Below are 10421 nucleotides of genomic sequence, written 5' to 3' on the forward strand. Positions count from 1 at the left end.
TAATGGGAACAAGAAAGAGCCCCGGTCAAGGGCCTGGAGAGAATGAGACGCTGGAAGCTCCGGAATCGTGGCCCCATTCCCAAAGGGGTGGGTCTCCCAGGACCACCCTAGTTCACATGCAGAGAGAGCAGGACTCAGGGCAGCGCCAGCGTAGGTTCCTGGTCTGCGCCCTGTTCTGAGTCCCCCAGGATATCGGGAACATCCACCCCGCATTCTCCCCACCCTGGCAGACCAGGCAGCCCAGCCGGAATCCTTCTCCAATCCACAGTCACTGCCTGCCCTCTAGGCTTGCCGCATCTGCTCTGGGTGGGAAACCTTCTTAACTTTTCCCATTGCAGCTGCCCTTCCTCATGCCCACCCCTTCCTCGCTTCTGGGTCTGTCCTGACCTTCAGACTCTGATGGGTCACACAGCTGAGGCTTCAGGGGGTGAAAAACGTGGCTTCTGGCGGAGGGCATGGGTGAGACTTATCACAGGTGACTCGTGGAGGTCGGTGCTCAGTCACTCTTGACACCTGCTTCTCAGCCTCAGGCCGAACCCCGGAGCCCCAGGAGTTGGCTGTGTGAGCGCCCAGAGGAGCAGGAAGCTGCAGAGCAGAGGGGGCCTGGGGGGGGGGGATGTCAGGGAGGTGGCCTCAGCCCTCTGCAGCACATCTCTCCCATCTGCCCAAGTGGAAGGCTCTGTGGGCTGCAATGAACACCAGACCTGGTCCAAACAGATCATCTGGAAAAGTACTTACTTTGGCTTCAGAACTTGTCACAGGCCGTTCTGGCAGAGTGTTTTCCAAAGAGTGTGGAGTGGGACCAGAAACTCAAAATTGCTGTGAAGGCCACTATTGTGAGAATTCCCAGGTATATGTTTTTGATATAGTCTGCTCCCAGATCCTTTGATAAGATCACCACCCCAGGCTGTCCCTGGGTCACCCTCCCTAACCCAGCACTCACCTGTTCAGAATTTCTGGATGGATCGTGGATCCAGATTTCAATTCCCAGTTCTATGTGTGGCCTCCTCAGTGCCCTTCTGAGTTGAAGGTGGCCACGAGGGACAGCTGGGGTCACTAAGTCCACTCTGCACCAGGCAGGTGCTCAGAGTGTATTTGTTGAGTTGAAGGAAAGATTATAAATTCATCATGGTTCATCCCAGTGTCTAGACCAGTGTTGTCCAATAGAATAAAGTGCGTGGTCCATAGAGGCAAGCTACATATGTATCTTTAAGTTTTCTAGTAACCTCATTAAAAAAAAGAAACAGGTAAAGTTAATATTAATACAACTTATCAAATCAAATATACCCCAAATATTCTCATTTCAACATGTAATCAACATAAAATGATCATTGAAAATGAAATGGGGTTTGTTTGTCTTTGGTACTAAGTTTTAGAAATCAGGAGTATATTTTGGACTGAGAGTGCACGTCAATCTGGACTAGCCACATTTCAAGAGCCACATGTGGCCAGTGGCTACCATATTGGACGGCTCAGGTCTAGACAAGAAGTGCTAAATTGCGCTATCTCAGTCCAGGAAACTCTGAAAGAAGGCAAGGCCAGAAGAGAGGAAATGAACGAGGGCAGGAGAGACCAGGATGGGCTGCAGAGGACAAGACCTCCTTCAAGCTCAGAGGGGATCTGCCTGTGCCTTCCTAGGAGGTGAGGGAGGAGCTAGGATGACCTTGGCGGGACTGGGCGATTTTACCTTGATCTAGCATGAGAGAGCTAGATGCGTCCTGCCCTGAAAGTGGCTCTGGCCCCGGGATGTGCTGCGGATAAAGTGCAATTTCTATCACGCTTTTCAGAAGGGCAGCGGAGGCCCAGCGGCAGCCCGGTCCTGAGGCTCGGTGCCCAGGAAGCCTCTTGCCAAAAGCACTTTGCAGGTGGGTGGCGGGGGGGGGGGGCGTCAGCAGCAGTTCCAGCTTCAACCAACTTCTGGCCTTTGAAGCTGGAGATTCAGACACAGTCGGGGAGTGAGATCTGCACCCCACCCCTCCCCCCAGACCCTGAAACCCCGGCGCCCCTGGCGGGGGGCTCTAGTAGCCCTGGGGGCGCCACAGGCCTCCTGGGGTTGAAAGCAAAAACAGGGAACAGGCGACGTCCCCGCCAAGCCTCAGCGACTGCTAGGGTGTCCCGCGAGAGGTCTGAGATCTTGCAGCCTGAAGTCCGTCCCTGGTGACAGCGCCCCGGCAGCCCTTGCAAAGGTCACCTGGGCCCTTGGGAGAGAAGTGTCTTCTCCCTACTCTGGGAGACTGACGAGGCCGGGAAGCCACCGGTAACATCGGCCGCGCCGCGCGCCGCGACAGCCCCCTGCTTGGTCCCACTCACCCCCAGGTCCGCTGGGAGGGGACAAAGTGCTGCCCGGGTCCTCCAGAATGCTGACAGAACGCCCCTAGTAGGGACGCCTGGGTGGCTGAGTCGGTTAAGCGTCTGCCTTTGGTTCAGGTCATGATCGCGGGGTCCTGGAATCGAGCCCCGCATCAGGCTCCCTGCTCGGTGGGAAGCCTGCTTCTCCCTCTCTGTCACTCCCCCTGCTCGTACTCTCTCTCTCTCTCTCTCTCTCTCTCAAATAAGTAATAAATAATAAGAATCTTTGGGGGGAAAAAAAAAAAACGCCCCTAATGCTTGATGGCCCTTTGCTCTTGCACACAGCTATTCACGTGGTCCATCTGACCTCCGAGACCAAGCCTGAACCCCTCCCCCGCCAAGTTCAGGGATGACAGCCGCGTTCAGTATACTCGCTGGCCGCCGACTCCTTCTTGGGCGATGCTTCAGTTGGGCTCTGGAGTGTTTTGTTTTGTTTAAAGATTTATTTATTATTGGGGCGCCTGGGTGGCTTAGTTGGTTGGATGGAGTTTCGTAGACTCAGGTCATGATCCTGGAGTCTAGGAAACTCCATCCTTTTCCATCGTTAAAAACAAGACCACCACAACCAAAACCAGCCCCTGGCCACCAGCCCCAGGTCTTCACAGCCACACCTGTTGATAGAACCACCTGCTCCCACTGCCCCATTTCCTCACCACCCATCCAGTCCTCGGACCAAACAGTGGACGTTGCCAACTCCGAATCCATCTCCTTCTCCACCCCATCATCCAGATCCTGGCAACGGCCACCTCTGGCCCTGTCCTCTCCAGTCCTGCCTGAACCCCTGAGCCCTGGCTCACCTGTTTGCCCCCTACTCCCTCTACAGCTCCTCTCAGGGCCATGCTCCCTTCTCGGCTCCAGGGTCTTTCGGTTCCTTGAAAATTCTTGCCCTTGGACCTTCTCCCCATTTACAGCCTCATCCCTCACTTCATCTGGCTAATTCTTATTCTATCTTTAGCTCTCAATTTATTTTATTTTATTTATTTTTTAAAAAATTCTATGTATTTTTGCAAGAGAGAGCAAGCACAAGCAGGGGGGAGGGGCAGAGGCAGAAGCAGACTCCCCGCTGAGCAGGGATCCAGATGTGGGATTCTATGGATCCCAGGACCCTGGGATCATGACCTGAGCCTAATGGACTGAGCCACACAGGCGTCCCATCACGGTGGAAATGTCTTTCCCAATGCACGATAGAAACAAGAATTGACTTGCTGCTGTAAAAAAGAGAATTAGGAGTATATTCACAAATCCACCCCCTCCCCAACTAGCTTCCCTCCTTAGCCTTTCCAGATGGATCAGTGGAAGCATCATGCATCCAGCACCAGGCACCCCCTGTCTATGAGGCCCCAGCCGAGTGCTCACCGAGGGCCAGGCCCTGGGGCAGCATGTCCCGTGATCCTCACTCGCCATCACTAGCCCCACTGCTCAGATAAGGACACCCAGCCTTAGAGGACGCGCCCCCTTGAACTCACTGTTTCTGAGCACTCATCTGACGCTGTTGCTTTTATGTAAAGGTCCTATTTTCTGCAACTCTCTAAAGCCCCCCCCGAGTCTCATTTTCTTGCATCTTCCCCAGAGCGTCTCCTCACGGGACCACCTCACACAACCTCGTGCGTGAGGATGCGACACTCTGCGCTGTCCCTGTGGCCCAGAGAGGAGGCGGCAGAGCCCGAGGGACAACAGGTCTGCGGTTCCAACACAAGGGCCAACCACTCCCTTCCAAGGACTTTTATGGGTTCTGCCCCTTTCTGAGTCTTTCCTAAATGTCAAAGATTTATAGTGTTTATTGGCGAAAATACTTGCCCAGCATCTCTAGGAGCTTAAGGAGAAAGAATAAAAGATGTGAAGAAGAAAATCTGGGGACCAGTGTTGTTGCAAAGGGGATGGAGACTGAAATCCTGCTTATTCAGACAGACTGCAGAATCTGGAGACAAGGAACTGAAGAAAGTATCTGTCCAACTTCCTACCCGACTCCTCCCTGCAAAGCTCCCCAGTGTGGCCTGTATAAATTCCTACAATGATGGGGAACACACACACCTCAAGAAGCAACAGATTCTTGGGGCACCTGGGTGGCTCAGTCGTTAAGCGTCTGCCTTCGGCTCAGGTCATGATCCCAGGGTCCTGGGATTGAGCCCCGCGTCGGGCTCCCTGCTCGGTGGGGAGTCTGCTTCTGCCCCTCCCTCTCCCTCTGCCTCTCCCCCTACTCATGCTCCCTCTCTCTGTATCTCTGTGTCTCAAATGTATAAATAAAATCTTAAAAAAAAAAAAAAAAGGCAACAGATTCTTGATCCGAACACTGAAGCTGCAACCAAGTTCGTCCTCCCTTCCATCTCCCCACACCGGTGTCCTCTCCCTGGGACAGTCCTTTAAGTATGTGAAGATCGCGGGTGCAAGCCTTCTCTTCCTCAGGCTCAAGTTCCTTCGGATTCAAGTGCTCCTCCCTGTCTTACCTGTGCGGCCATTGCCTTCTGGGCACACCCCACCTGCCCAGAAATAGAGAGAACCCCAGCACAATGTGCCCAGCGGAGCCGGAGCCGTGGGTCTGTCACTTTCGTGGATGAGGAAATCTTATTTCTACCGAAGTAGTAACTGTGCCCTGATCAGACCACATCAGCAATGTGTATTTTTTGACCTTCATCTTAACCATGATTTGGCCTAAATCTGTAGACATGAAATCTGAGAAAGTTACTATTTTTTAAGATTTTATTTTTAAATAATCTCTACACCCGTGGGGCTCAAACCCATAACCCCAAGATCAAGAGTCACGTGCTCCACTGAGCCAGCCAAGCACCCTTGAGAAAGTTCTTTGAACTAAATTTAATATAGCATTTCATTTTTACGAAGGTACCAGAAACTGCATGTCAATCCCTTTTCAAAGAAGTTACTACATGGAGATGCTAGAAGTTGTGCTTGGAGAGACACCTGAGGACCCACCATTAAGAATCTTATGGTCCGGGCACCTGGGTGGCTCAGTCATCAAGCATCTGCCTTTGGTTCAGGTCATGATCCCGGGGTCCTGGGATGGAGCCCCGCATGGGGCTCCCTGCTCAGCAGGAACCCTGCTTCTCCCCTTCCCTCTGGCTGCCACTCTGCCTGCTTGTGCTGTCAAATGAATAACTAAAATCTTAAAAAAAAAAAAAAGACATGCGTGTGTATTAATTACCTTTCAAGTATCAGCAAGGGTTATCTGAGTGTGGAAGGTGTGGCCATTTTTATTCCCCACATACTTTTATGTGTTTGAAGGTGAATAAATGCATGTGTGCTTTGAACAAGAGACACTGCTAAGAAGGGCTTTTTAGGGAGGGGGCAATTATTGATGTCTTTTGTTTTCTCTTTATTCGTTCCTGAATTTTCCAAGTCTTTTATAAGGAGCATGTAATAATATCTTCATAACCAGAAAATATGTCATTAAAGTAGAATAACCAACAAAGCAAAAAACCCCAGCAGGCAATGGTATTTATATATATATATATTAAAAAAACTCACAAAAGTCATTGAACTATACACCAGAAAAGGGCACATTTACTGTCTGCAAATTATGCCCCACAAAGTTTTTTTTTAAGATTTATTTGAGAGAGAAAGACAGAGCACAAGCAGGGGGAGCGGCAGGCACAGAGGGAGAAGCAGGCTCCCTGATGAGCAGGGAGACCAAGAGCCCGACTTGGGGCTGGATCTCAGGACCCTGGGATCATGACCTGAGCCAAAGGCAGACGCTTAACGACTGAGCCACCCAGGCGCCCCCCCGCCATAAAGTTCATCTTAAGAAATTTTAAAAAGCTTTAGAGCTCTTACATTTCATTTTAAGCAGTCTATGTTGTAGTGAAGAACTTATCATCTTCATGGAGAGTAAATTCATGTACACCAGCAGTAGATGCTCCTATTAAATTTCTAAGTGCCCCCTTTCAAGACAATTAATTAAAGCTCTCTAATTTTTGGGGTCCTGTAGCCTATTACTAAAGATGACAATTGTAATTCTGCTGAATAAACAGTTGCTTAATGGGGCGCCTGCCAGGCTCAGTTGGAAGAGCATGCAACTCTTAATCTCTGGGTCATGAGTTTGAGCCCCACATTGGGTGCAGCGATTACTTAAATAAATAAAACTTTTAACAACAACAAAAAATACAAATAAATGGTGTAAGCAAAGAACAAATGTGTAATGCTTGTGTGTGCATAAATATTTCTGCTAACTGTGATTAGCTCTGAAGAATAGTAATAGGAAGGAATGTGAGGGGGACTTTTACTGTCTTCTATCTTTTAGTATTGATCAAGATGCTTTTATTATTTCGTTTTAGTAAGTTTATTTATTTTTATTTTTTAAAAATATTTTTATTTATTGGGGCGCCTGGGTGGCTCAGTCGTTAAGTGTCTGCCTTCGGCTCAGGTCATGATCCCAGGGTCCTGGGATCGGGCCCCGCATGGGGCTCCCCCTCCGTGGGAGGCCTGCTTCTCCCTCTCCCACTCCCCCTGCTTGTGTTCCCTCTCTCTTAAACAAAAAAAAGATTTTTATTTATTTATTCAACAGAGAGAGACACAGTGAGAGAGGGAACACAAGTCGGGGGAGTGGGAGAGGGAGAAGCAGGCTTCCCGTGGAGCAGGGAGCCTGATGAGGGGCCCGATCCCAGGATCCTGGGATCATGACCTGAGCCGAAGGCAGACGCTTAACGACTGAGCCACCCAGGCGCCCCTGTAAGTTTATTTTTTATTTTTATTTTTAGAGAGAGAGCAAGTGCAAGCAGGGGAGGGGCAGAGGGTGAGGGAGAGAATTTTTTTTTTTTTTTTTTGAGGGAAAGAATCTTAAGCAGGCTCCACACTCAGTGCAGAGCCTGACGTGGGGCTTGATCTCGTGACCCTGAGATCACAACCTGAGCCAAAATCAGGAGTTGAATGCTTAACAGACTGAGCCACTCAGGTGCCCCCCCCATTTTTTTTTTTTTAAAGTAAGCTCTCTGCCCAGCATGGGGCTCGAGTTCACAATCCCCAGATCAAGAGTCGCATGCTCTACTTACTGAGCCAGCCAGGTGCCCTGATAAATGAGTTTTTAAAGAAGCAGGCTGGCTGCTGGCCTGAGTTTGGGTTGATATGGCTATTAAATTGTGATTAAAATTATAGAACCAAAAAATGGTTTGCATTAGAGAATTGCTATAAACAGGGAAGCCCAAAACACATTCCACACTGGGAGCATGATTTCTTACCTTTCTGCACAAAGTGGCTCAGACTTGGCACAGAGTTTAGGCTCATGGTTTTTCTAATAGTTGACTAAAGCCTTTTCCATCCTCTGTTACCAGGCCTCAGAACCCATGTCTGAGGCCAGTCAAGGTGAGGTTGCTAGTTTTAGCAAATAACATAGGACACTCAGTTACATTTGAATTTTGGATAAACGACAAATAATTTTGAATATATCAGTATTTCCCAAATATAAGATACAGTATATAAAAAACGATCCATTGTTGATTTGAACTTCAAATTTAACCAGGCATTTGTATTTTATCTGGCAACCCTAAATCAAAGGTCATGGGTTCTGGCCCAGGCCATGTTTTCCAGGCGAACCTACGTTGATCTATTCACAGCCTTCTCTGGCAGTCCCTGGTTGTGCTCTGGCACATCACATCCCTCCTGACCACACAAGAACCCCCCCAGCCGCCCCCCCGGCCCCATGCTGAAAGCTCGGCCCTTCCCTCTCCTATTTCCCAGGTTCGTAGAGACTACTCAGAGGAGCTGCCTTCTGGGGGCAATGAGATAAATAAGAGGAAAAGCAGTCCCCACCCCACCCTGTTTCTTCTAGGCCAACAAGTCCCCAAAAGCAGACCACGGGAATCAAACAGCATAATCACAAGCTGGTCTATAATCGAGACGGGGCCAAACGCTGCAGACTTCATCCATGATCATTTTCGCATCGGAATGTGAAATAAACAATCCACTGACAGTTTGCACTTACCCTATTTCCAGGGCTTTTGCCTTTAAAAGCATCGCCAGGAGCCCAAGTCCTCATGCAGATCATTCTGCAGAGGCTGGGGCCTGTCACTGCTGTCGACAGCACCTGGGTACAGGACTGAATATCAGGCCCTGCCTGCTGGGCACAAGCCACAGCTGCAACGTGCTTTCAGAAAAATGGGCCAGGCCACGGGCTCCCTGTCAGTGCTTTTCAATGTCCCCAGTGCAAAGGTAAAATTCCGCTTTCACAGGACCACACAAACTAAAAATAAAATTGAAAAAAAAGAAAAAAAAAGCGATCTAGTTCTGTATCATTTTTCCCCATGGTCAGGTCCCATTCAGGTCACTGGCTGTGCAGGGAAATCGGTTATGAACAGTTGCTTGGCTCTGCCTTGCCTGGGGTTTAAGGCTGTCAGCCAGCCGTGCCCTCTGTGATGGCCCCAGAGAGCAGAGCAGACAAGGATACTTGTGGAAGGTTCGGCTGAGGGTAAAGAGGGAACCCGGTCAGCTTTTCCTCCAGGCATTATCAGAGGGCTTCCTTGGGTTTTCTCTCACAGTCCCCGAATCTAGGAGAAAATAGGCCTAGTGTGTCAAGGGCAGGGCAAGGAAATGCTGTGCCATTTCCTCAGATTGAGAGGGCAGGAGAAAGCCAACAGAGCGAATGCCTGTCACCATGTCATCTTCTTTTCTTGTTTTCCACTCCTGAGTCACTTCCCATTACTAATTTCCTCAAAGATGTCATTCAAAGTAGGGTGGAGAAATTTCTAAGTAACGACACAACTCATGACCTAGAAGGTGAGATGGTTCTCCTTACATGGGGCTGGTCACAGTCGGAAAGTGGAAGTCCGAATCCGTATTGCATGATGTTTTAAAAACTTATGCAACACATCTAGTCCAGGCCGGCCTGCTTCCCAGCACCCACCCCCAGCAAATCACTTATGGATTATTCTGCCCATCCCTCTACAGTCCTCCACTCCAGGCCATCAGTCATTCTGGGCTCCTGTGCTAGGCCAGGTCTAAACCGCCTCGAAACGAGACCATTCAAAATAATCCCTCTTCCCCTTTCACCCTGGCACACACTTCCAGTTTTCATTTCTTTTTCCTAAGATCAGTGGTTCTCAAAACTTAATGTGATAATTACATACAGAAAATTGTTGGGCGATGCAACTATTCTGTACCTTCCAGTGGTGGTTACTCAACTGTATGCATTTGCAACTATATACTAAATAAAAAGGGTGAATTTTACCACATGTAAAATTACACCTTAACAAAAGATTTTTCAACAATCACCTAGGGAACTTAGTTGTGGTTACGTAGGCCTGAGATGCATCCAAGGAACCTACATTTTTTTTTTTTTTTAAAGATTTTATTTATTTGACAGAGAAAGACACAGCGAGAGAGGGAACACAAGCAGGCGGAGTGGGAGAGGGAGAAGCAGGCTTCCCACTGAGCAGGGAGCCCGATGCGGGGCTCAATCCCAGGACCCTGGGATCACGACCCGAGCCGAAGGCAGACGCTTAACGACTGAGCCACCCAGGTGCCCCAGGAACCTACATTTTAATAGGCATTCCCGTCACTTCTCCCACGGGCAGCACAATGGTCACATTTGGAAAACACGCTGTAGACACAGCAAGGTCCCCCCAGCAAAGATCCACAGACCCGCCTGCCTCTGCCCCACCAGCAGCTGCTGCACACCCCTCCAGGAAAAGCTCCGGGGGTGCTGGAGTGAGCCACTGTGCAGACTTGATTCTGTTCTCAGCTCTGCCTCAACCTCCACATTCTTCATGCCCCTGGTAACATGCTTCCAATTTGAGGTAACTGAAGGAGAGAAAACCCTAAAAATATGGTATGTTTCACGTAAGCCCTAGGAAGTTTTACACTCCATGTAGCAAAGATTTTAACTTTGATGATGATACCTTTTCCAGGTATTAGTCTCTGTGCTGATGGCAAATCTGCCAAAGAATCCACTTTCAGAAGGAAGAGCGGGCCTTCACTGCCCGGACAGCTTTCGAACAGCCCACAAGTCATTACCAAATATGGTTGGCTGACTGGTTTACAATCTGTGCTGCTGAGGGCGCGCTCTGTGCATGACCTACCAGCCAGCCTCGTGTCTGGGGGAAACAGCATTTTTGCAACAGATGCTACCC

Source organism: Mirounga leonina, unplaced genomic scaffold (assembly GCF_011800145.1).
Source record: "Mirounga leonina isolate KUSES-001 unplaced genomic scaffold, KU_Mleo_1.0 Mir_200, whole genome shotgun sequence".
Taxonomy (NCBI): Eukaryota; Metazoa; Chordata; class Mammalia; order Carnivora; family Phocidae; genus Mirounga; species Mirounga leonina.